At 41.1% G+C, this 24,253-nt stretch overlaps 1 protein-coding gene across 4 annotated transcripts in view; it reads right to left on the bottom strand.

Annotated features, from left to right (window-relative positions):
- AUH (AU RNA binding methylglutaconyl-CoA hydratase) overlaps positions 1–24,253 on the bottom strand; it is a 159,787-nt gene that overhangs the window by 19,332 nt on the left and 116,202 nt on the right. The window contains exon 7 of one of the 4 annotated variants that reach the window (XR_005354315.1): positions 3,159–3,234. The exons of the other annotated variants lie outside the window; for them this stretch is intronic. The gene's annotated coding sequence lies outside the window, so the exon portion shown is untranslated. The remainder of the gene's footprint in view (positions 1–3,158; positions 3,235–24,253) is intronic. 4 annotated transcript variants of the gene reach the window in all.

Below are 24,253 nucleotides of genomic sequence, written 5' to 3'. Positions count from 1 at the left end.
GACCACTTCCTTGAAACCTTTGAAGTCAACCACAAAATCTAGGAGAGTTTTTTCAAGGCTGCATCAAGATCATAAACGGCAAAGAAGTCAGAGCACAAGCTCTTGTCTTCCTCCTTTGCTGTCCTTGACCTGCATACTCTGTCCTCCAGGTTATCTCCTGGTTCAAAAAGGCTGAAGTCTTGTCATCATGTGTGCAAACTAAGGAGAAGGAAAGGCAAGAGTGCTGTGCTTTCAGAGGCACTGGTTAAGCCCTAGCCAACACCTCTGCTTCCACCTCACTGGGTAGAACTTGGTCACGTGGTTGCAGGTGGCAGGAAAGGTTACCGTCTTGTCTTGTTCAGGTATTTTGCCATAAATAGGGAATGAACCTGGGCTCTTATCACTAAGGGAAAATGGAAACAAGTAAGCAATGAGCAGTTGCTACCCTGCTTGGTGAAACTGTATAAATCATGTAACAAAATGTTCTCATGTTTACTTACCATGTGGATAGAATGAAAATATATTTGAAATTTTATGTTCCTGTTCAAAATTTCCCAGAATTTAACATCTGTTATTTTAAGAAGGCATCAAGGACTGTTCTATGTAATCTCTCCTCAGGTTATGCCACTTAAACTTACTTTAAAGTAGCAACTTTAGATGAGCAATAGCTTAAACACAGCAAGCTTGTTTTTGCCAGCAAAGGGAAAAGAGGTCAAGATTTTCACATTATTTGGCGATGTCCCCCACTGCTCTGTATTCCTCACAGCCTCGTGGGCTTGCTGGCCCAACCTGGGACTCCCAGACTAAAGTCCTAAACTGAAAGTCTAAAATAAACCAAACACAGATGTTACCTTCCTTTTGTTATATTGACATTATTTAAACAGTTTAAAGCAAGCTTTATTTGACAATTCACAATCAGTTATAATGTAATATATAAATAACTGCCATAGCTTATGGATCACAAATTATGTTTCAGTAACATTTACAAGGTAGAAAATGCCATATTCTCTATTTCTGTTTTTTAAGCTTCTTTTTTTATCCTTTACCTTTTCCCTTCTTTTACAACTTCATGAAAAAAGAAGCCACAGTAATACAGAGAACACTGCTAACAAATACACCAAGTTGAAAAGTTATGTAGCTACCACATTAACGGCATCTGCTGCCATAATGAGAAAGGATCTCTGACTTCTAGAACTGAGTATCGCTTTTGAATTATGTCTAAATCCCCTCTCATAAATAGAAAGCCAATTAAAGTTACTTTTTCCTTGAATTGTGGAAGGAAAATGTTAGCTTTGGATTATAATGCCTGTTGCAACTGATCACTGTGAAACTCTGTCACAAGAGCTTTCTTGATAGATCTGGCCTAGATGTTTACAAAACCAACTTCCTTTTGCTTTTATAATGAAACATCAAGGTCAAAGAGGAATGTGCAATGTGAACAAACATGGCGTGTTTACTGGTCTCATGATAGATCATGTCACAATCATACAAAAACCATAAAAATATTTATCCTTCAATTTGTGACCAATGCTTGAAGTGTTGTAATACTTTCTGTTCCCCGAGGATTTTTAGCATGTTGTAAAGTAGTGAGAGAAAACACACATGGGCACACAGAAAGAAATAACACAGGGATGAGTGGGAAGAAAAACCTACCCAGCTAAACTCCAGCAGAATCTAAGAGAAATACATCAGTTTGAGCTCTGTGTGGTATATTCTAAAGGAGCCTTGTAAATAAAAGCTAAAAAATTTTCAGAATTGGGGCAGAGGAAAAAAGGTTAGACATTAAAAATATTTTTTCCAGAGCAAATTAAGCTGCCAAAAAAAAAAAAAAAAAAAAAAATCAAAACCTTTGTGACTTAGTTTTCATTAAAATGTACTCTAGAAAGCTTTCTTGACCAGTCTCCCATTCACTGTCAGAGGAATAAGTATGCAAAGGTTTTATTCATTAAGAAAAAAAAATGTATTTCCTTTAAAATATTTATGTATAATTTCTACAACAAATACTTGAAGCCCTGTTATATTTATTTTGACTTTTGAAAAAAGAGACTGTTATATACCAGATGAAATACAAAATCATAGTTTTTAAAACCACTGTAAAGACTGCCAGGGTAGACGTGTGCCTATTCCGGGCTGCCCCGTGTCCTCCACCATACTGCCCCGCACTGCCCTCCGCCACCCTTCGGAGCTGCAGGGGCTCTGCACTCAGTGGCCCGAGGACTGCCAGACGCTTCCACCGGGACCTCTCTCCCACCCCAGCACAGACAAGCCACAGGCAGATGACACTCTCCTACAGTCTGAATCATGCACGGAGAGAGGGCAGAATTAAGGGAGCAGTTAGCTTCACCAACTCAAGCATCAGATTTTAGACAAGTCTGGCTAATGCCGTGCTGCCACACAAAACGTTCTGTGATGGGGGAAAAGGTGTATGTGTGACCCATCCAATACAGGAGTCATTAGCCACAGAGTGCTGCCCTGCACTTGAAACGTGCTGAGTGTGGCTCATGTTTTCACCTTAGTTCATCTTAATCAATTTAAACAGACATGTGGTCTGCAGCCACAGCACTGGACCACGCAGGTCAGTCTCCTGTCCCTTCATCCTCCTGTGAGCTCCTTTTTGGCTGCAATGTTTGTTTCTGTTGCAAAACCAAAGAAACTCTGATAAGATCTACAGTTCATTTTAACATGTACAGCACCTTAATCCATAAGCAGCTAAGGTGCACGACCTACCCCTAGCTCATCTATCCAGCAGGAAAGTGCTTTGCACAAAGGGAGAAGGAGGCAATGCATGTTCTACAGTCTGTATAACCTTTGTCATGCCCACATGAGAAGGGAGAACGTCAGAAACCATACAGTTCGCCTGTTCTTACACTACCGTGGAGGCCACAGCCCTATGCTGTGTCTAGGTTGCCTCTTGGCTGCTTGCTTCTGCATCTCCGCCCCATGAGCCACTCCATAGGGCTGCCTCATGACCTGGCAAGTGGCTCCCTACGGTGAGCAATGTACCAATACAGACCTGGGAGTGATTTCCCCGGTCTCCTGCCACATTCTTTTGGCAGTCTGTATGCCCAGGCCTCATGAGGGAAGGGGCCCCACATGGTGTGGACATTGAGAGCCTGCCAAGCACAAAGACTGGGTAGTGGACAGCCCATGCTCTAAAAGCCATCTCTTCTTCTGCTCACCTGTACTTTACCGAAAGCAGTTTTTCCAGGGCACATTCACACGGTATTTTCCAAAACTTCAAAATCATCCTCCAGTCTTTCAAAATTAAGGAAGAGATGAACAGAACATGTTAACCATTATCTTTAAAAAGTAACAGGGGAAGATGGGGAGAGTATAATACAGAAGATGTTCCTTCTGCAAAGCTCATCCTATGAAAAACATAGTCTTTGTCAACTATCACATCAGTGGTGCTTCTAGCCTTTCTAAAATGTATTAATTTAACTATAACAATAAAGAGTGGACCCTTTGGTGCTTCATAAAAACTGGACCCAACTCTTCCGTTAAATGAGGGGTCTAGAAAAGGACTAAAAACACATGTGAAGACTTATCGATACGCACATATTTTCTCCCTGGATATCACAGACATCTGGATAAGCACAGTCACTGTAAGGTATTATTGATAAATGAAACAATACACACAAACATGTGACAAAATGACTAAACAGTGGAGTGGACATGAAGATCTGAATACTCTTTTTCCTTATCAAAAGCAGGTCACATGATAAAAAATTTGAAGATTCTGGCACAGCAGAGCCATTATTAATAGATAAATAGCAACCATTATGTACTATGTCATTTAACACCCTATTTCTTATACTTTTTGCACGAATGCTTTGGGGCTGCTACTATCATTAGTCCTCATTTCACACATCAGAGGATCAAAGGCTCAGAGAGGTCACCCGTGCCCATCAGGTAAACCAGGGGGTGAAGGAGGGGAGTCTGATTCTGCAGCCCACCTGCTTCTCCTAACAGCAAGCCACCTCCCTCTAGAAGACAGAAGAGGCATGGCTTCCCAAACAGTTACCCTTCTGTTGTTAGAACGAAGTCTTAGTGGGAGTTAGCGTAGGAACAAAACTGGAACAAAGGATAGATGGATTATCAGTATCAGGGCAGTGCACAATGGCAGAAAGCTTCACAAGAGCACACAGTGGTCAATTCCTACGGGCAACATGTTGTTGCAGAAAAATGTATTTCAATGCAATGTCCACAAAACAGAAGACCCGCACACTTGTGTCCACCTCCCATTCTGGGGGCAGACCTTCCTCCCCCTCACTCTCTGTGGCTGATGCAGGCCTGCCTCTACCTCATCCTATGGTTCTTAGGGCTCCTAATGCAGGAAAAGGCCAGAGGCGCAGAAGAGGTGGAGCCGAAGACCAGGCGCAACCCCCACACCCCTCCCCCCCACCTACCCCCAGGAGGGTGCGGGACAGGGTGGCCAGCTCACTTTTTTTGTTTCAACTGTGAACAGAAAACAAAGAGCAAAATGAGCAAAATAAAATGAGCATGGCATTTCACAGTGGCTGAAACTACAAAGATGAACTAATCAGCATTGCTCCTGATTGGGACAAGTGCCAACTAGCCGGTGAAATGACAGTATGAGGCTCTGTTATTTAGGGGAATAGTCAACAACTGTTTCATATTAGTGGAGAGAATGAGCCACTCTTCAGAGCATATCCAAGCAAGATGAAGCAACTCTTAACTTACTGGAAACAAATTATTTCTGTAAGATACATCCAACACCCAGTCAGTTTTTCATAACTCTTAACTCATGCCGCAAGAAGAAAACCTGTCAAAAACAAGTAACCTTCTCCCCACATCCAAAATGAAATAAAACAAACACATACTCTCCATCAATTCCAACCTCATCCTGAACCAGCAGCTCCCACAACACACAACACACACGAGTTCTCCCACAGCTTTTGCCTTTTCAAGCTCAGCTGGCTAATTTATAACAATTATCTGATATGTATTTTTCAAATGTTCATTGTATAGTATTAACAGAAATCATTTAAAATGACAAAACTCTCACAATAAAATGGTGGGGTAAAACCCCAAACACTGTACCTGTAGACTTCCCAGTTACTCATTTTGCTCCTACTTACTCAGCTTGCTCATAAATGCACAGAAACTTCAGATGCAGGTTTAATAAAGATGTTTTCATATATTTATATTAGGATTTCGTATTTCAAACTACCTTAAGGCACAGATGGATACAAAATATATGTGAAATTACCTTGAGTAAATGCTAATGCTCTTTCCTTTTCTCCCCAAATCTCACAGCTCACCTCTTGTATATGCTGCTGAGGATAAGGGCAAAGGCCCGGAGGGGACAGACTAGCCTCTCCCTTGTTCCCCTTCACCCACTCCCAGAGTCCTGCTGATCACACAGCACACATAGGAGGCTCCGGAGAAGTAATCCCTGTCTTCCCCCTGTTCTAGGAGGACATCTGAATGGAACTTTCAGAGGCGACAACTATTAATTACTGCCATCCTAGTAAGAACAATAAAAGTTCTTTTACCCTCATTGTGCAAAATGTGGTGGCTGATGTTAACAATGGATTGACAAAGATGTTCCTTTGAAAAATTAAGTTTGAGATGCAAATATTAAAATTAAGCCATACTCTCAGTATTTGAAATGGAAAATTCTTTAGACACTGGAAACATAATATGCATCAATTACAGATTTAACATGTATACCGCAGATTTTTGTAGGACAGATCCTTGGCTAGCTCACTGCTAATTCCTAGCCTTTTTCTTTAACAATTAACAAAAATTAGTTGAAAACTCAATGTGGGAGAGGAAATAAAAGGTGGGGAACAGCAAGGAAAGAGAAGTGCCACAATCCTATGGCATAATTGTAGAAAATCAGGCCAGGAAACACACATGACAGATTTCAAGGTCAGGCCACATGGGGCAAAGCTGGTGTGTGGGCAAGACCTGTGTCGGGGCTACCACAACCCATCTCTTATGTGAGGACAAAGAGTGTGAAGGCATTCCCATGACAAATTTAAAAAACGAAGCACTTTTCGAGAGACAGGCCTTTCTCTCACGTGCTGTCCCACACAGAATGGTCAGATGCCATTTTGGCTTTTATCTGATGAGAGGAAATCTGGACAAGGAAGGCAGAAAGGATCATGATTATCTAATGACTGCCAACGATCAGCAAGAATTGAGTGACGAGGAAGGCAAAAATGATCTTATGGAAGCAAGATCACAGGGATCAAGGGTAACAGAGGGGGAGAAGTGCCCAAGCAGGTGGTTTACAAATACCTACTGGGGGGAGCAGACACCTGCTGGGAGCAGCGAACTGGCCCCACTCGACTCACAGGCATTAGCCCCTCTGCTCCTCCCAACCCCCTTATGATGCAGGACCACCGGTGCCCTTCACATAGACAGGGAAACAGAGGCCCCATGTCAAGGTCAGTCAGGCATGGGGCCAACACGCAAACCAGGCCACTCCTCCTGCTGCCCTCTCATTCCTCCTGGGACGCCCCCGCTCCCTGGGATGCGCCCCCCCCGCCCCCCGGCCGCCAAACAGGCACACACCTGGATTTCGCTAAGCCTTCCTATCTCAAGCTGCCAGCAGTGTTACAGGGGTTGGAGGTGGGAGACTGGGGCAGGCGCAGAGCCCTGCTGTCCTCAGAGTCCCAGCCCCTGTCCCTAGCTGGGGAACAGGGTGTACAAGGGTGTATCTCATGGGAAACAGGTATGGCCCTGATGAGGCAGAAGGAGCCTGGGGCAAGGCTTCTGCACAGCTGCACCACAAGGCTGCTTCCAGTGCCCAAGGGATGAGTCCTGCTCTTCCTGTTCCCTCCTCCCATCCCCTCAGATGACAGGAACACAGGCAGTACGTAGCCCTCAACCCAAAGTTCACGCACCGTGTAGCAGAACAGCAGTCCCGACAGAGGCTCACGATAAAGAAGCATGTGGGTGATGAAAGCACACCAGCACGGTGGCTCCCCCAAATTACGCTGGCCTCCTCACTCCTCTGGGGAGACCACACAAGCCACCCACAGGGCACAGCGACAGCACACGCATGCCAGGGACACTGTTCTTCACTGAGGGAGCGCCATGCAAGGACTAATGCAAAGCTTCCGTGATGCAGAGGGACATGAAATCGATATGCGAGAGGCAAGGGCAATGATAAATCAAAACTGAGACGTGAAGAAGACTGCAGAGCTAAGAAACCCACTAAGGGCCCAAATAATACTGCTACAGAACTAATAAATGAAGTTGAAATAGCATCTCATCAAAGAGATGAGGCAAAAGACACCATGCTTATGGCAAAATACTTGCAAAAGAAGGCACTCCGTGCACACTAGTAGGTTAGAAGCTAAGCAAACACACACAGGACGACTGTTTAACAATGGAACCTGCTGCTCCTTGTGGAGCCTAAGCCCATAGGCTGTGAACGAAAAGCCTCATGATGAGGATGGCAAAGTGTAAGGCTGGGAGGAGTCTGGGTCCCTCCCTGTCCACACCAGCAACTGGCTCCCAGAATCCTCAGCAGACACACCCAGGGCCCGTTCTGCCCAAACTGGCCCAGATCAGCACCCCCGGCTCCTCCTGTCCAACCTCCCCAATCCTCAGCCCCCTGTCCTCCACATCCCCCACCTGCACTCTAGTCTTCCTACTGTTGCAAGTCTTCCACCATGCTCGGGCCAGGACCAGGAACCTTAAATCTCTTTGATCTTGCCTTTCCCTTCAGTGTTCATTGCATGCAACCGGCAGCCAGCAACCATGCACAAAGCTGCCCTTTCCCCTGCTCTCTGATTCTGCATCGGGACAGCACTGCATGGCTGCAGGAAGTCCTGAGATCTATGGAATGATGCCACCCAGAGTTCAGCACCCAATGCCGGGGCACAACCCAGGTCAAAGGAAGCCCTGGTGAGCACTGAACTCTCCAGCAACCCCCACAGTGAGCCCATGTGACACCGCTCCTGTACCCTGTCTCCAAAGGCATCTCTCTTCTCCCCAGTCACACAGGCTCTGCAGGGTCTCTCGCATCCCCTCTGCCCTGTGGATATCCACCTTGGCCACACATACGCATGCAACACCTTGATTCCCAACTTCTGCATCTCCACAGGTGCTGTCTGCTGCCTGCGCCCTTCTGCATCCACCACACCTTCTCCAGTTCAAAAGGAATCCCCCTGATTTCTGCCAGGATCCAAGACCTTCGGCACCATATTGTTTTCATCCTTTCTGTACTCAAACCTGGGTCTACTTTACCCAACTGTGGTTGTAAGCATGCTCCCTTCATTCCCACGGGTAAAGCTTCACTAACACATTGGCCTTCAGTTACAGAGTACCTGGCAGACGCTTAAAAGACAGTGGCACAGAGGCAGCACTTCAGAAATAAGCTTTGCTTGTCTATAGCCACAGTATCACATATTTTCTACTTTCCTTCCACTCTCCCCCGCCCCTGCAACTCGGCTTTACTATTTTTCTTCATTAAAGTCCTTGATAGGCAATATTATACCACTTTCAGGTGTACCACATCATGACTCAACATATATATATATTATGAAACAATCCCCACAATAGGTCTAGCAACTACTCGGTACCATACATAATTATTACAATATTATCGGCTGTCTTCTCTGTGCTGAACTTCAAATCCCATGACTATTTATAATTGGGAGTTTACACATCCGAATCCCCTTCGCCTATTTTAGCCTTCCTCCCTGCTCCCCTCCAGGAATCACTAATTGTTCTCTGTCTTCAGGAGTCTGTTTCTGTTTTGTTTTGCTAATTTGTTTTGTGTCTTAGATTCCACATCTAAGTAAAAGGCATGCATCCTTCTCTTTTATTGCTTAGTATAACGATACTCTCTAGGTTCATGTACGCTGCCACACATGACAAGAGCTCATTTCTTTTTATGGGTGAGTAATATTCCAGTGTGTATGTGTATCACATCTTTATTCACTCTTCTACTGAAAGACACTTGAGCTGCTTCCATATCCTGGCTATTGTAAATAATGCTACGATAAACATGGGGGTACAGAAATCTTTTCAAATTACTGTTTTCATTTTCTTTGAATAGCCAGGAGTGGGATTGCTATATCATAAGGTACTTTTTAATTTTTTGAGGAACTTCCATACCATTTTCTAAACTGGCTATATCAACTTCCATTCCCACCAACAGTGTATGAGGGTTCCCTTCTCTCTGCATCTTTGCCAACACTTGCTTTATCATCCTGTCTTTTTGATACTTACCATTGTGACAGGGAGGTGGTAGAGCTCATTGTGGTTCTGATCTACACTTCCCTGATGAGAGTGATGTTGAGGTTATCTGTATGTATGTCTACTTTGAAAAAACATCTACTCAGGGGTGCCTGGGTGGCACAGTCAACTGAGTGGCCAACTCTTGATTTTCGCTCATGATTGCAGGGTCAGGAGATTGAGCCCCACAACAGCTCCACATGGAGCAGAATCTGTTTCAGTTTCTCTCCTTCTCCCTCTGCCCCTGCCCTGCTTACACACTCCCCCTTCCAAATAAATACATACATACATACATACATACATGAATAAATAAATAATTCATTCATTCATTCATTCATTCCATGAAAAAAAGAAAAATGTCTACTCAGGTCTGTTGCCCATTTTTTTTTTTAAAGGTGTATTTATAAATCAAAACCACAATGAGATACCACCTCACACCAGTGAGAATGGGGAAAATTAACAAGGCAGGAAACCACAAATGTTGGAGAGGATGTGGAGAAATGGGAACCCTCCTGCACTGTTGGTTAGAATGTGAACTGGTACAGCCACTCTGGAAAACTGTGTGGAGGTTCCTCAAAGAGTTAAAAATAGACCTGCCCTATGACCCAGCAATTGGACTGCTGGGGATTTACCCCAAAGATACAGATGCAATGAAACACCGGGACACCTGCACCCCGATGTTTATAGCAGCAATGTCCACGGTAGCTAAACTGTGGAAGGAGCCTCGGTGTCCATCAAAAGATGAATGGATAAAGAAGCTGTGGTCTATGTATACAATGGAATATTACTCAGCCATTAGAAACAACAAATACCCACCATTTGCTTCGACATGGATGGGACTGGGGGGTATTATGCTGAGTGAAATAAGTCAATCATAGAAGAACAAACATTATATGGTCTCATTCACTTGGGGAATATAAAAAATAGTGACAGGGAATAAAGGGGAAAGGAGAAAAAATGAGTGGGAAATATCAGAAAGGTAGCCAGAACATGAGAGACTCCTAACTGGGAAACAAACTAGGGGTGGGGGAAGGGGAGGTGGGTGGGAGGTGGGGGTGACTGGGTGATGGGCACTGAGGAGGGCACTTGATGGGATGAGCACTGGGTGTTATTCTATATGTTGGCAAATTGAACACCAATAAAAAATAAATTTACAAAAAAATAAAGGTTGTATTTAGGAGATTTTTTTTTAAGACTTTATTCATGAGAGACATAGAGACAGAGAGAGAGGGAGAGGGGGAGAGAGAGAGAGAGAGAAGCAGAGACACAGGCAGAGGGACTCGATCCCTGCTCCATGCAGGGAACCCAATGTGGGACTCGATCCCAGGTCTCCAGGACCACACCCTGGGCCAAAGGCGGCGCCAAACCACTGAGCCACCTGGTCTGTCCTGCTGTACATTTTTAAATTGAATTGTTTGTTGTTTTGTTCTTGAGTTCTATGAGTTCTTTATATTTTGGATATTGACCCCTTAGAATACATTATCTGCAAATATCTTCTTCCATTTGGTAGGTTGGTTGCCTTTTTGTTTTGTTGGTTTCCTTAACTATGCAAAAGCTTATGCAAAATAGACATAGTCCCAATTGCTTATTTTTGCTTTTTTGGTGCCTATGCCTGAGGAGAAAGATCCAAAAACATATTACTGAGACTGATACCCAAGAGCTTAGAGCCTGTGTTTCCTTTTAGGAGTTTTAGAGTTTCAGGTCTTACACTTAGGTTATTATGCCTTGAGCTTATTCTTTGTATGGTGGAAGAAAATGGTCCAGTTTCAGGGATGCCTGGGTGGCTCAGTGATTGAACATCTGTCTTTGGCTCAGGGTGTGATCTAGAGGTAGTGGGATCAAGTCCCACATCGGGCTCCCTGTGAGAAGCCTTCTTCTCCCTCTGGCTATGTCTCTGCCTCTCTCTCTCTGTGTGTCTCTCATGAATAAATAATCTCTTTAAAAAAAAAAAAAAGGAAAAATGGTCCACTTTCATTCTCTTGCATATAGCTGTCCAGTTTTCTTAACACCATTTTTTAAGAGACTGTCTTCTCTGTTGTATATTGTCCTAGGTTAATTGACTATATAGGTGTGGGTTTGTTCTGAGGTCTTTATGAAGTTCCACTATGTGTCTGGTTTTCTTACCTGTACCACACTGTTTTGATAACTGTAACTTTGTAATGTATCTTGAAATCAGGGAGTATGATGTCTCCAGCTTTGTTCTTTCTCAAAATTGCTTTCACAATTAGGGGTCTTTTCTGGTTTCACACAAATTTTAAGACTATTCTAGTTCTGTGAAAAAAGCTGTTGGTATTTTAATAGGGATTGCATTAAATCTGTAGATTGCATTGGGTAGCATGAACATTTTAACAGTATTAATTCTTCCAACCTATAAACAGGGTATGTTTTTCCATTTATTTGTATCATTTTCAATTTCTTTCATCAATGCCTTAGAGTTTTCAGAGTACAGGTCTTTTACCTCCTTGGGTAAATTTATTCCCAGGTTATTTTATTCTTTTTTGATGCACTTGTAAACGGAATTGTTTTCTTGATTTTTCTTTATACTGGTTTGTATATATTTGCAACATATTTCTGTATATTAGTTTTGTATGTACAACATTACTGAATTCATCTTGGAACATTGTGTTTTCATTTTCATTTGTCTCAAGATACTTTTTAAGTCCTCTTTGATTTGTCGATTTGATGTTGTTTCACCTCCATGTGCTTGTATTCCTTCTACATTCTCTTGTAACTGATTTCTAGTTTCATACTGCTGTGCTCTGAAAAGGACCTGCCCTTGATAGGATTCCAATCCTGAATTTATGGAGACTTGTTTTGTGGCCTAACATGCAATTTATCCTAAAGAATGTTCCATGTGCACTAAAATTTTATGTATTCTGCTGATTCTGGATGGGATGTTTTACATATACCTATGAAGTCAATGAGGTAAAAGTGTTGTTCAAAGCCACTCTTCTCTCATCTTCTGTCTGGAAGACTGATGTAAGTGGGCTATGAAACCCTCTTACTGTTTCTGTATTGCTGCCATTTTCTTCCTCTATGTCTGTAACAGCTGCTTTGTATATTTAGATGGTGTATTGAATACATAGATATTTACAATTGTTATATCTACTTGATCCCTTCAGCTTTGTAATGTTCTTTTTGTCTCTTATTACAGTTTTTGTTGTAAAATATGTTCTGACACACATATTGCTACCCAAGCCTTTCTTTTCATTTCCATTTGCATGGAGGACCTTTTTCTAACCCCTCACTTTCTGCCTGTCTTTAGGTCTGAAGTGAGTAACTTGTAGGCAACATCTTATGGGTCTTCTTTTTTTATCCATTCAGTCACCCTAGTTCTTTTTGTTTTCTGCCCTGTATCTTTTGATTGTAGCAGTTAATTTCTTTAAAGTAATTATTGATTGGATACACTTACTGCCATTTTGCTCATTGCTTTCTGGTTGTTTTATAGTACTCCATTCGTTTCTTGTTCTCTTGCTTTCTTCCCTTAAAATTTGATGACATTATTCAGTGTTATGTTTAGATTCTTCTTTGTGTATCGATGATCAGTTTCTAGTTTGTGGTTACATGAGGTTCATATAACACCTATGTATATAGCATCTGTTTTAAGTTGAGGGGGCTTCAGTTAGAACAAATACACTACATTTTTACTCCACGTCTGTGATATTCTTCCTTCTTGTGGACTGCAGTGCCTGGAAGTGGGTCTCGATCAGATCGCATCTCTGCCTCTCCTATCATTATCAATGTGCCTTTTTCTTTATACCTTTAGCCATGGAAAACCTGTTCTCCTAGTCTTCAGGTCCTTCTCAAAGAGAGATGTTCTACATGTTGTTGCAGTCTCGGTGTGTCCATGGGAGGAGGTGAATTCAAGATCCTCGTATGCCATCTTGGCTGAGAATCTTACACATTTTCATCTAAGTAAGCTGATTTCAGAAAAACTAAGTTTGTACGTTTTATTATTTTTATTTTAGTAAATGGTTTGTCATTATAATAAAACACATGAGGGAAAAAAAAACACATGAGATACTTCAGGCTGAAAAAACATTCAATTTAGGGAAAGGAAAAAATTTGCTATAAAATGTGTTTGTTTTTAATTTTAAACTTACATTTCTCAAATAATTCTGAAAAGTTTCTCTCAAAACAAAGTAATACATCAATTTGGGACTAAAACCAAGAGTGGTATAAAAAATTTTTTTGATAACAGGTGTCCAAGAAAAAGAACAGATGATATTTTGCTGTCCTCAATGGCTGAGTGCAAGTACTACGCTGTTCCTCCCAATCCCCAGGCAAGGGCAGCCATGTAAAGTTTATCAGCCAATGGTGCAAAGGGCAGGGGCTCCACCAACACCTACAGGTCTCTTTCACCTACACTCAGAGCACGCCAGAACCACCCAGCATGCAGGAGGAGGAAGGATGGGAAAAGGCGGAGTCATACTAGCTGTCCCAAGGGGTCCATCATGGACCAGCTGCGTGGGCCAGCTACCGAGCAGGACTAGGCCTGCTTGATGGATCCAGACTAAATCACTCCTGCATAAGCACAAGGGCTAAATAGATGCTTATTGTTTTCAGCCAGTAACTCTAGGAGTGGATTGTTAAACAGTAATATTGTGGCAACAGACAGCTGGAACATAGACAAAATCCCTTACAGGGAACAAGGACTAGAAATAGACACAACTGTACTGATTTTTTCTGAAACATGTTCTGAGAATACAGACAGTAAATACACAACAAACAAGGGAAGTTTTGATCTGCTCTATGAGAATCCAGTACATGAAACAGATGGACACTGTAAGGACAAGCACAGAGGCCTATCCATCTGTTGCCTGTTTTGAAAATGAAGTCCTACCAGGATGCTATCACACCCACCTTGGTGTGTGGTCTATGGCAGACCCACACAATGGCAGTCGAGATAAGGAGTTGGCCCCCACCACTAATGGCCCCCATGGCCTGACAGATTTACCACCTGGTCTTTTTTTTTTTTTTAATTTTTATTTATTTATGATAGTCACACAGAGAGAGAGAGAGGCAGAGACATAGGCAGAGGGAGAAGCAGGCTCCATGCACCAGGAGCCCGACGTGGGATTCGATCCCGGGTCTCCAGGATCGTGCCCTGGGCCAAAGGCAGGCGCCAAACCGCTGCGCCACCCAGGGATCCCCCACCTGGTCTTTTATAGAAAGTTTCCCCACCACTGATATTGATACAAATAACAAGTATGATCTAAAGAACTCTACACCCCATCTTCCTGTCAAATATATAGGTAACATGCATGAAAACTCACTGTATCCTAGGTCAGAGAGAAACTCCTACCAATGACAAAGTAATTTATACTAGATAATCGGTATACTAGTTTGTCTACAACGTAATGAAGATCACATATCAAACACAGTCTCCAAAGCTAAGTATGCTTCCACATTAAAAACATACAAATCAGTTAAATGACAGGTGAATATGATAAATGAGACAGTTAAAAACCAGATGAAATTTCTGTAAGTGACTTATGAGAAAGTACCTAATATGGTAAATATCTCAATCCTAAAATTTATCTATATGAACCAACAGAAACAATGAAGGGGGTAAAAAGACTGACACAGAGCAAAAGCAAAAATAAATTTACCATATGTAAATGAGTGATAAATATATTTGCAGGAAACATAAAACTAGAAGAAGTGATACAGAGATTTTAAAATGAACTAAACAGAATTTCTAGAAACGGAAAACACAGTAACTAAAATTAAACACTTCACAGATATATTCAGCAGCAGGTTAAACACAGTGTAAGTAAACTAGAAGTATCCCAAATCCAGCACACAGAGAAGGAAATTCAGTGATCAGGTCTTGTTAAATATGATCAGAGTCTGAGAAGAAAGGAAAGAAGGAACAGATAGAAACAGTATTTAAAGAGGTGCTGGCTGGATATTTCCAAAACAATGAAGGGCACCAATTAGCCTATGAAGAGTGCCAGTGAATTAGCAAGATAAATAAGATGAAATGCGTATCTTAATAAATAAAATGGTAATCCAGTCAGAGAGGAAGAAAATTTTTTAAAGGAAGCAGGCAAATAAAACAAAACAAAATAAAAAGAAAGAAAGAAAAGAGAAGATGAAGCAGGCAAATAAAACAAAATAAAAAGAAAGAAAGAAAAGAAAAAAAAGAAAGAAAAGAGAAGATGAGCCTCAACAGATTATCTTCAAAGAAACAAAAGCTACACTACAGCCAACTCCTCTGGCATATAGAAGCCAGGAGAGAGAGACGGAGATCTCCTTACAAGGCTGAAAGGAAATACAAACCAACCCTAGGATGTGAACTCAAGAAAAGACAGGCTTCAAATGGAGTCAGTTGTGCTAAACTCAAACTGGGCAGACCAAGACCTAACCCCTAACACAACTGCACTTTCAGCCTCTCCCAGGAATGTGACCTTTACCTGGTCCATTTGCAATTGCCTGGCTGGCACTAGTGAGCTCACTGACAGACCCCCACCTTCCCTTAAAGGAAGGTGACCGTGCAGGGATTGATCCTTTTATAGACAAGAGACTTCCATTTTGGACAGCACCTACACAGAGCTACTTTCTGTCAGCCAGGATGGGATGCTTGTCATGAGTTGCTCAACAAAGCCGATTATATCTTCAAATTAACTCCACTGAATTTTGTTTAACAGAGTCGGAGGCAGTGGTGGGATCAAAGGAAATTTCCATCAGCTTTGAAGACAAGGAGAAATGCAGGCATGGCACCCAGGAACCCTTTCCAATCTCTTTCTTGTCTTTTCTGAGGGCCTAGGAACGTTCCTCTCCATCTGACCTCTGATCTCTTTGCATCAAGTTCTCAATCTTAATGGGCTCTATAGTTCATAGGTCAGCTGGAGACACCAGGCAGGTCCACCAGGAATCCAAGTCATGAGTGACTGCTTTAGACCACAATCCCCCATGTGACTGGAAAACCCCAAGCCCTGGTTCTGTCCCTGGATCCCACAGTGGGAACTGCTGGCAGTTTGGTCTGCAGGACCCATTTGTTTGGAATCCTTCCCTTGATTCCACTTTGGGAACAGCCAGCAGCTGCCACTCCCTACTTGCCTGGAATCAGTCCACAATCCCCATTTCTGGGGGTCTGCTGTTCTGTCCTTTCCCCATCCAAGGTTCTGTAGGAATTGGTAGTGGTATACACAGGGCCTTCCCTTGGCCTGGCCACAATAACCTCTCTTAGTAACTGCTGGTATGCTACAGGACACATGTGTATCTGTATTCTGTTGTGTAGTAAGGGCCATTGCTAATGAGAATCTCAGAAGTAAAAAGCCACGAACACTAGTGGGCCCAGGTTGAACATTTAATAGTTATTATAGAACTCATCACGCAAGTTAAAAACTCACGTTGGGGTAAGTTGTTCATGGAAGAGGTTAGACTGACAAGTTACCAGTCAACCTCAAGAAGACTTACGTAACCAGGTAAACGGTAAAAACATCACATACTTCTCCACCCAGCAGTACAACCCTTTCAGGTACTAGTGTGGCTTAGCTAAAAATAACTGAACTAAACTAATTAATAAGAATGGATCCTTAAATCCAAAGAGTTGAGCAAGTCAGTTTCCAGCACTGAAAACAACCTAGAATTACAACAGCCATTATGGGAACCATTCTAGTTAGACGAGATCACTTAAAAGATGCCCTTCAGGAGGAGCCCTGGTGGCTCAGCGGTTTAGTGCCACCTTCAGCCCAGGGCGTGATCCTGGAGACCCGGGATCCAGTCCCATCTCAGGCTCCTTCCATGGAGCCTGCTTCTCCCTCTGCCTGCGTCTCTGCCTCCCTCTCTCTGTCTCTCTTGAATAAATAAATAAAATCTTAAAATAAAAAATAAAATAAATAAATAAAAAGTACCCTTGAAACCAAGGGGTTCCCAAAACAAATGGAATACCTATTTTTATCGGTATACTGGAACTTTAAAAAGGCTTCAAAATTCCAAAATAGCTTCATTAAAAAAGTCACTGCGCAAGGGTAATAAAAATTTTAAAAATCTAGATCATAAACAAAAGTCCACCAAACTGTAAGCCTTACAGTGACAAGGCCAGGAACCTCAATCATACCTGGGCCTCTGCCTCATCCCTCCCTTGGGCTCCATCATTGAAACACTGGCCCGGGGTCAGTATCCTTGTTGTAATCAACTGAGTCAGGTCCTTAAAGGGCCTGCGCAAACTTCTCCACACCAACTGGAATGCCCTCCTCTCTACCTTCACAGAAGGGCCCCCCTATCGGTCCTTCCTGGAGTTGACAGACTCCATGGGCTTCTCAGATAAACTGCTACTTCCCTTCAAACAGTAAAAGGGAAACTAAAATTAAAATCAGTGAAAAAACTGGCCAGACTCTGGTAGATATTGGAGCTACACTCTGTATGTACCTCAAACCTCACCTGGAGCCCGCAGATGAGATCCTGGAAAAACGAAGAGGCTGGCTTAACTTGAGAATTCCTCCCAGGGTGTCAGCATCCCCATCTCTCTGGGTACCCAACAGATGTAAAATGCCCTACTGTCCTTTCCTTCCCAAATCTAGGCCACTGGCTATTGATCCTTGGGGGGTTTACTACTGGCAGAAATATTTACAGTTCGTCCTGGCGAAAAATCGTAAGACATTCAAAAGCATTTAACAATATGATCAGAAATTTGGCCACACTGGAAGCTAATACTCAGAGCCTCGTAGGAAGTTTTTTTATCAGCCTTGTCCTTTGAGCTAAATGTAGCAGAGAGAAAGAAAAACACTCCAGCACAGGTGAATGGGCATGCCAGTCCTGTGATACTATACAAACCACAGCCCAATTAGAAGCAACTACCCTTATCCAATATATCTTTGTGAGACCAGAAACGTGGCTCTAGAAACAACTCAAAGTCCACCTCTTCTTTCTACCAATCAAAAAAACTTTTTAAGTATTATAAAAATCCTGGCTTTAGGGAACAAAAGTTGGGTTCTTTCCCTGTGCCTTTGTGGTGTGACTGTTCTAGCAGGGCTTCTCCAGGACATCTCATCTAGGGTGACTCTTTCAAGTACAAATGTCAAGGAAGTAACTCATTATCAGAAGGAAAACAAAAGGGGGAAAGTTTATTTTGAAACTTAGGCGAACAAGGGATGCCTGGGTGGCTCAGCGGTTGAGCATCTGCCTTTGGCCCAGGGCATGATCCTGGAGTCCCGGGATTGAGTCCCACATTGGGCTCCCTGCATGGAGCCTGCTTCTCCCTCTGTCTGTGTCTCTGCTTCTCTCTGTCTCTCTCATGAATAAATAAAATCTTAAAAAAAAAAAAAAAAAAGAAAAGAAACTTAGGCGAATGAAAAAAAAATCTTAAGTCTCTTTTCCATAAATGTTATAGAAAATAGAAATTCAAATAGAAAAACCTTTAGCCATCTGAACAGGTAAAGTTAACTTATTCCAACTATTCTTGTATAAACCAGTGAGCTTTGCATTCTAATAGCCATCTCATGACTAAAATTTTAGAACAAAAGCTTTAAGTCTTTGAATACATCAGCCTGTATGTTTATGTATCTACATATATGTACTGTAGATATGTAGCATTTTTTACCTCTGGATAGTACTGCCAACCGAAGCCAACTCATAAAAGAGCTCTGTTTAACTGGCTTAAAGAAAATTAAGAGATTTGTATGAATTAAGTATCAGTAAAATTCTCAGAAATATAACAGAAAGTAACCCAAATGCTTGTTAGGTTCATATGATCTGAGGAAATATTTGCTATTAAAGCTTGTTTAAGTTTGGTTTAATTGAAAGAGTTATGTCTTCAGAATTATCAATATTAGATACAATACAGACACGCAACTTTTATTCTATCTGGGTGCAGTAATCAAAAAAGTTCATGTTACCTCCATTACAGAACTTATCAGGCAGAAAAATAACTTCAGATGATGATTGACTTTGTCTAATGTCTAACGAACTTATTGTAGGTAATCTAAACAAAACCGTTATGAACAAATGACCTAGTTTTTGAGGTACCTCCATATTGTTTTCCAGAGTGGCTGCACCAGTTTGCATTCTCACCAACAGAACACAGAATTCCCCTTTCTTGGCATCCTTGCTAACACCTGTTGTTTCTTGTGCTGTTGATTTTAGCCTTTCTGACAGGAGTAAGGTTATATTTCATTGTGGTGTCAGTTTGCATTTTTCTGATGAATGATGTTGAGCATCTTTTCATGTGTCTGTTGGCGATCTGGATGTCTTCTTTGGAAAAATGTCTATTCATGTCTTCTGCCCATTTTTTGATCGGATTATTCTTTTTCTGATGTTGAGTTTTATAAGTTCTTTATATATTTTGGATACTAATCCTTTATCAGATATGTCATTTGCAAATATCTTCTCCCATGCCACAGACTGCCTTTTAGTTTTGTAGACTGTTTCCTTTACTATGCAGAAGCTTTTTATTTTGATGAAGTCTCAATAGTTTATTTTTGCTTTTGTTTCCCTTACCTCAGGAAACATATCTAGAAAGAAGCTGCTACAGTCAATGTCAAAGAGGATACTGTGTTCTCTACCAGGACTTTTATGGTTTCAGGCCAGAGAAAGATAAATATATAATTTCACTCATATGTGGAATTTAAGAAACGAAACAAATAAGCAAAGGGGAAAAAAAGAGAGGAAAAAAAAACAGGAAACAGACTTAACTACAGAGAACACATTGATGGTCGCCAGTGGGGAGGTGGGTAGGGAGAATGGATGAACTACATGATGGGGATTAAGGAATGCAATGCTGTGATGAGCACCGAGTGCTATACCGAAGTGTTGAATCACTATACTGTAGACTCGAAACTATTATTACACTGTATGTTAACTGGAATTTGAATAAAAACTTAAAAAAAGAATAACAAATTATTTAAATAGATTTAAATGGAGGACGCCTGGATGGCTCAGCAGTTGAGCATCTGCCTTTGGCTCAGGTCATGATCCCGCGGTCCCAGGATCAAGTTCCACATAGGGCTCCCTGCGGGAGCCTGCTTCTCTCTCTGCCTATGTCTCTGCCTCTCTCTCTCTGTCTCTCATGAATAAATATATAAAATCTCAAAAAAAAAAAAAAGATTTAAATGGGAAAATAGTTTCAAGGTGAACTTCTCAGCAAGTAGTTTCCAAAATCTTCTGGTTACTTGAAACCTTAAAGGTTTGATAAGTTAAATGATGAATTAAAGTAAATTCGTGGACAACCTAGGTCATCTCCAAATAAATAAAAATAAATAAAAATAAAAATAAAAATAAAAATAAAAATAAAAATAAAAATAAAAATAAAAATAAAAATAAAAATAAATAAATAAAAATAAAAATAAAAATAAAATAAAAATAAATAAAATAAAATAAAATAAAATAAAATAAAATAAAACAAAATAAAATACTTAAACATACCAAAACTAGGTTTATCCACTTTTGGCTTTCCTTACAGATGAACTAAAGACCTTCTGGTCTAACACTAAACATGTTTCGTGTCACGCTGGAAAATTTGGTACAAGGAAAATATATGTTTAAGAATTACAAAATGTATTCATAATTTGCTATTAACAGGCTGTTCTTAATTATTTAAAGCTACTAGAAATAATAAAGGAAACATCTCTGTATATAAGGAAAGTAGGATATGTGTTTCCATGAGAGAAGGTATGAAGAAAGGAGATACATTTTTTATTGAGGGAAAAGAAAGTCATTTTGCTGTGAAGGGAAGCTACTTATTTCAGAATGGAAAAAGGGAAAAACACAGCACAAAACATAAATTCAAAGAAAAAGTGGCAGATTCATAGAAAAGGAATCTTGAGAAAGAAATTTTATCTGTGATCAAGCTGGCTAAGTTTGAAATGGATCTAATTAAGTTTAAAAAAAGAATTTTATTATCAAAACTACACCGGTACAAAATCATAATTGGTTTTCTTTCTGTCAAAAAGACAAAGTTTTCTTAGATTAATGGTTTGCTCCTGATAAGAGACTGTGAAGGGTTTTATCTTTTAAAGTAATCTTCCTAGAAAGCAAAGTCTGTTTTCATTGAAATAATTTTCTCTACTTCATGTTGTCACAATCACTTCTTTTTTTTATTTCTTTGATTTCTTTAAATAACTGAATCTTCTTAATTAAAAGAGCCAAGATTTATTTTTTACAATTTAACTTTCTGTATTTGCCTAAGTTTTTAACTGTCGCTACGGTTAAATACATAACTACTGTTTCATAGCAACCTGTGATCCTATCTGACCACATATTTTAAAGCCTTTAGGTATTTCTGACAAACTTCCCCAGATCAAATTATGAAGGTTTTTTTGACCTCAAACTAGCTTTGGGATTTTCCAAAGGGCCAAACATCTCAAGAGACTTGTTCTTCTCCTTATAAAAAAACAGAGATGTTAAACTAATCAGGTTAATTTACTATGTTAAATGACATGGGAAGCACTGTCAAATAAGAATTAATACAAAGCCCCCTCAGCCCCGGTGGCGCAGTGGTTTAGCGCCGCCTGCAGCCCGGGGTGTGATCCTGGAGACCCAGGATCGAGTCCTGCGTTGGGCTCCCTGCATGGAGTCTGCTTCTCCCTCTGCCTGTGTCTCTGCGCCCCCGCTCCTCTCTATGAATAAATAAATAAAATCTTTAAAAATAAAAAAAAATAATAATAATACAAAGCCCTCTTTATGTTGTATGTATCTTAAAATACTGTACATTACAGAAATAACTACATTTCCTTAAAAAAAATTTTTTTTAAAGATTTTATTTGTTTATTCATGAGAGACACACAGAGAGAGGCAGAGACACAGGCAGAGGGAGGAGCAGGCTTCCTGTAGGGAGCCTGACGTAGGACTCGATCCCAGGACCTTGGGATCATGACTTGAGCTGAAGGCAGACACTCAACCACTGAACCACCCAGGCATCCCAATAACTACATTTCCTTATCAGATGAGCTCTCGTTGGATCTTTAGCAATGGGCATTTTAAGTTTTTGTCATTTATGGAGTATTCTGCTTTTTATTTTATTTTATTTTATTTTATTTTATTTTATTTTTTTATTTATGATAGTCACACAGAGAGAGAGAGAAAGAGAGAGACGCAGAGACATAGGCAGAGGGAGAAGCAGGCTCCATGCACCGGGAGCCCGACGTGGAATTTGATCCCGGGTCTCCAGGATCGCGCTCTGGGCCAAAGGCAGGTGCCAAACCCGCTGCGCCACCCAGGGTTCCCCGGAGTATTCTGCTTTTATAAAAGTGTTCCTGCAAACGTGCTTCATCTTCAAGGAGATGACAACAATAGGTTTCTGATAATTTTAAGATGACAAAACTAAGTTCTGGCTAAGAATTTCCAGAACTAACAGAAACACTGCACTCAAGAAAACAAAGATTAATTACATAGGACTGAATGAACTTATTAGGAGGATGATAAATTTTTTTAATGCAGCAATTTAATAAAGTACATCTTTGTAAACAAAGATAAAACATTTACTTTTCTCCCTCTCTGGCCCACCCAGATTTCAAAAACTCTTGAGTATTCTTTTCATGGCAACATATTTAGTTATTTGCCTCAGTTCAACAGTAATCTGTTCCCCTTATAACTCGACAAAATTGGGAACACTGGCTGTATTACCACGGCTTTGACTGGAATGATATCTGCAAGGAAAACTTGATGGTGAGTCCTTGGCATGGCTTCCTGGCCTCAGGGACTTTGAAAGGTTCCATCTGAGATTCCTCACAAACGTTTTCAGCAAAGTAGTCCCAAATATGAGCTATATGGTCAAATTCTATGCTTGCACTTAATTAAGCAAAGAATCCGGCCAAGTCGAATGTAAATAAATTAAGTTTCACTGTGATCGGTTATCTTTAGTAAAAAGTGGGGGTGACCATAGAAAAAAAATTACTTTTGTACCTTTGTAAATATCAGATTTTAGTCCTGTTAAATGTCTTTATGGTTTTGTTATATACCTGTAAACTGGCCTGGATCCTGAATTCTTCTGATTTCCTCAAATATCTGAGTGTGACTTTTCAAACTACTATTTCCCATGTTCTTTGGAATGACTTAGAAGAACAAAGACTGCCCTTGAATCCCCTTGGAAGATCTTGCCAGGTGCCCTCCTTACCACTCAGATGGCAGCCAAACGTAGACCTGAACCTTGGGTACACATCTACTAGCTGAAGAAAGACCATCTGACATTTGGTCCTATGTGGATGCCAGAGACGCCCCCTCCCCCAAACAAAACTGACTAGGAAGTAAGTAGTTGACATTGAGGGAAACTGCTTTCTCCCAAGATATCAGATCAAGACATCATACTTTAAACAAGAGAAGCTTTCTTCTCCTTTCCTTACTGTGGCACTGGCCTATAAGGATCATGCCATCAGTCATATCTCCCAAGCCACTGCTAGAAATGAATTAACCTTTCAATTTGCTGGATTTGGAATCAAAACCCTCTGATCTGTCCACAACGCTCTATTCCATTAACAGTGCCACTTCAGTGGGCAGGGTGTATGACCTGACATGATTTATCTTTGTCTGTGGCAGTCATCATTCTCCTTGGACCTGTGAATGCCTAGAAGGCTGGCACATAACTGGGCAATGCCTCTTATCTAACTGCACCCCTGACCACAAACAAACTGAGACATCTGACAGGTCAACTCTCCAGGATTTACATCATCGAGTTAAAAAGGATCTCCCAACCCCTTTCATAATCCTCTGGCAGGCCTCTACTTCCCTGGTGAGGAGTACATGTAAACAAGGCTGTGATTGGGAACCTCTCCTTAACCCCTGGAAATGCTACAGAATCCAAAGCTAAGACAGCTGCCCAACAAAAACCCTGAGACTCTCTGGCCAAGGTTGTTCTTGAAAACAGAAGGGTCCCGGATTTTCTTTCAGCTCAGCAAGGAGGTGTCCATGTTGTGGCCGATACTACTTGCTGTACCTGGATTAACACTTTTGGGGAAGTTGAAACTCAACTATACAAGATCACTAAGAGCTCCATTTGGCTAAAGAAAATGACTCCTTCAAAGGGGTCTTTCTTTGACTTACTTGAATTTTAGTGGTTTGGGTGTTAGGGACTTGTGTCTGGTTATTTTTGGCAGAAGTTTCTTTGCCATAG

This window comes from Canis lupus, chromosome 1 (genome assembly GCF_011100685.1).
Source record: "Canis lupus familiaris isolate Mischka breed German Shepherd chromosome 1, alternate assembly UU_Cfam_GSD_1.0, whole genome shotgun sequence".
In the NCBI taxonomy this organism is placed as follows: domain Eukaryota; kingdom Metazoa; phylum Chordata; class Mammalia; order Carnivora; family Canidae; genus Canis; species Canis lupus.
This window is presented reverse-complemented; position numbering and strand designations above follow the sequence as displayed.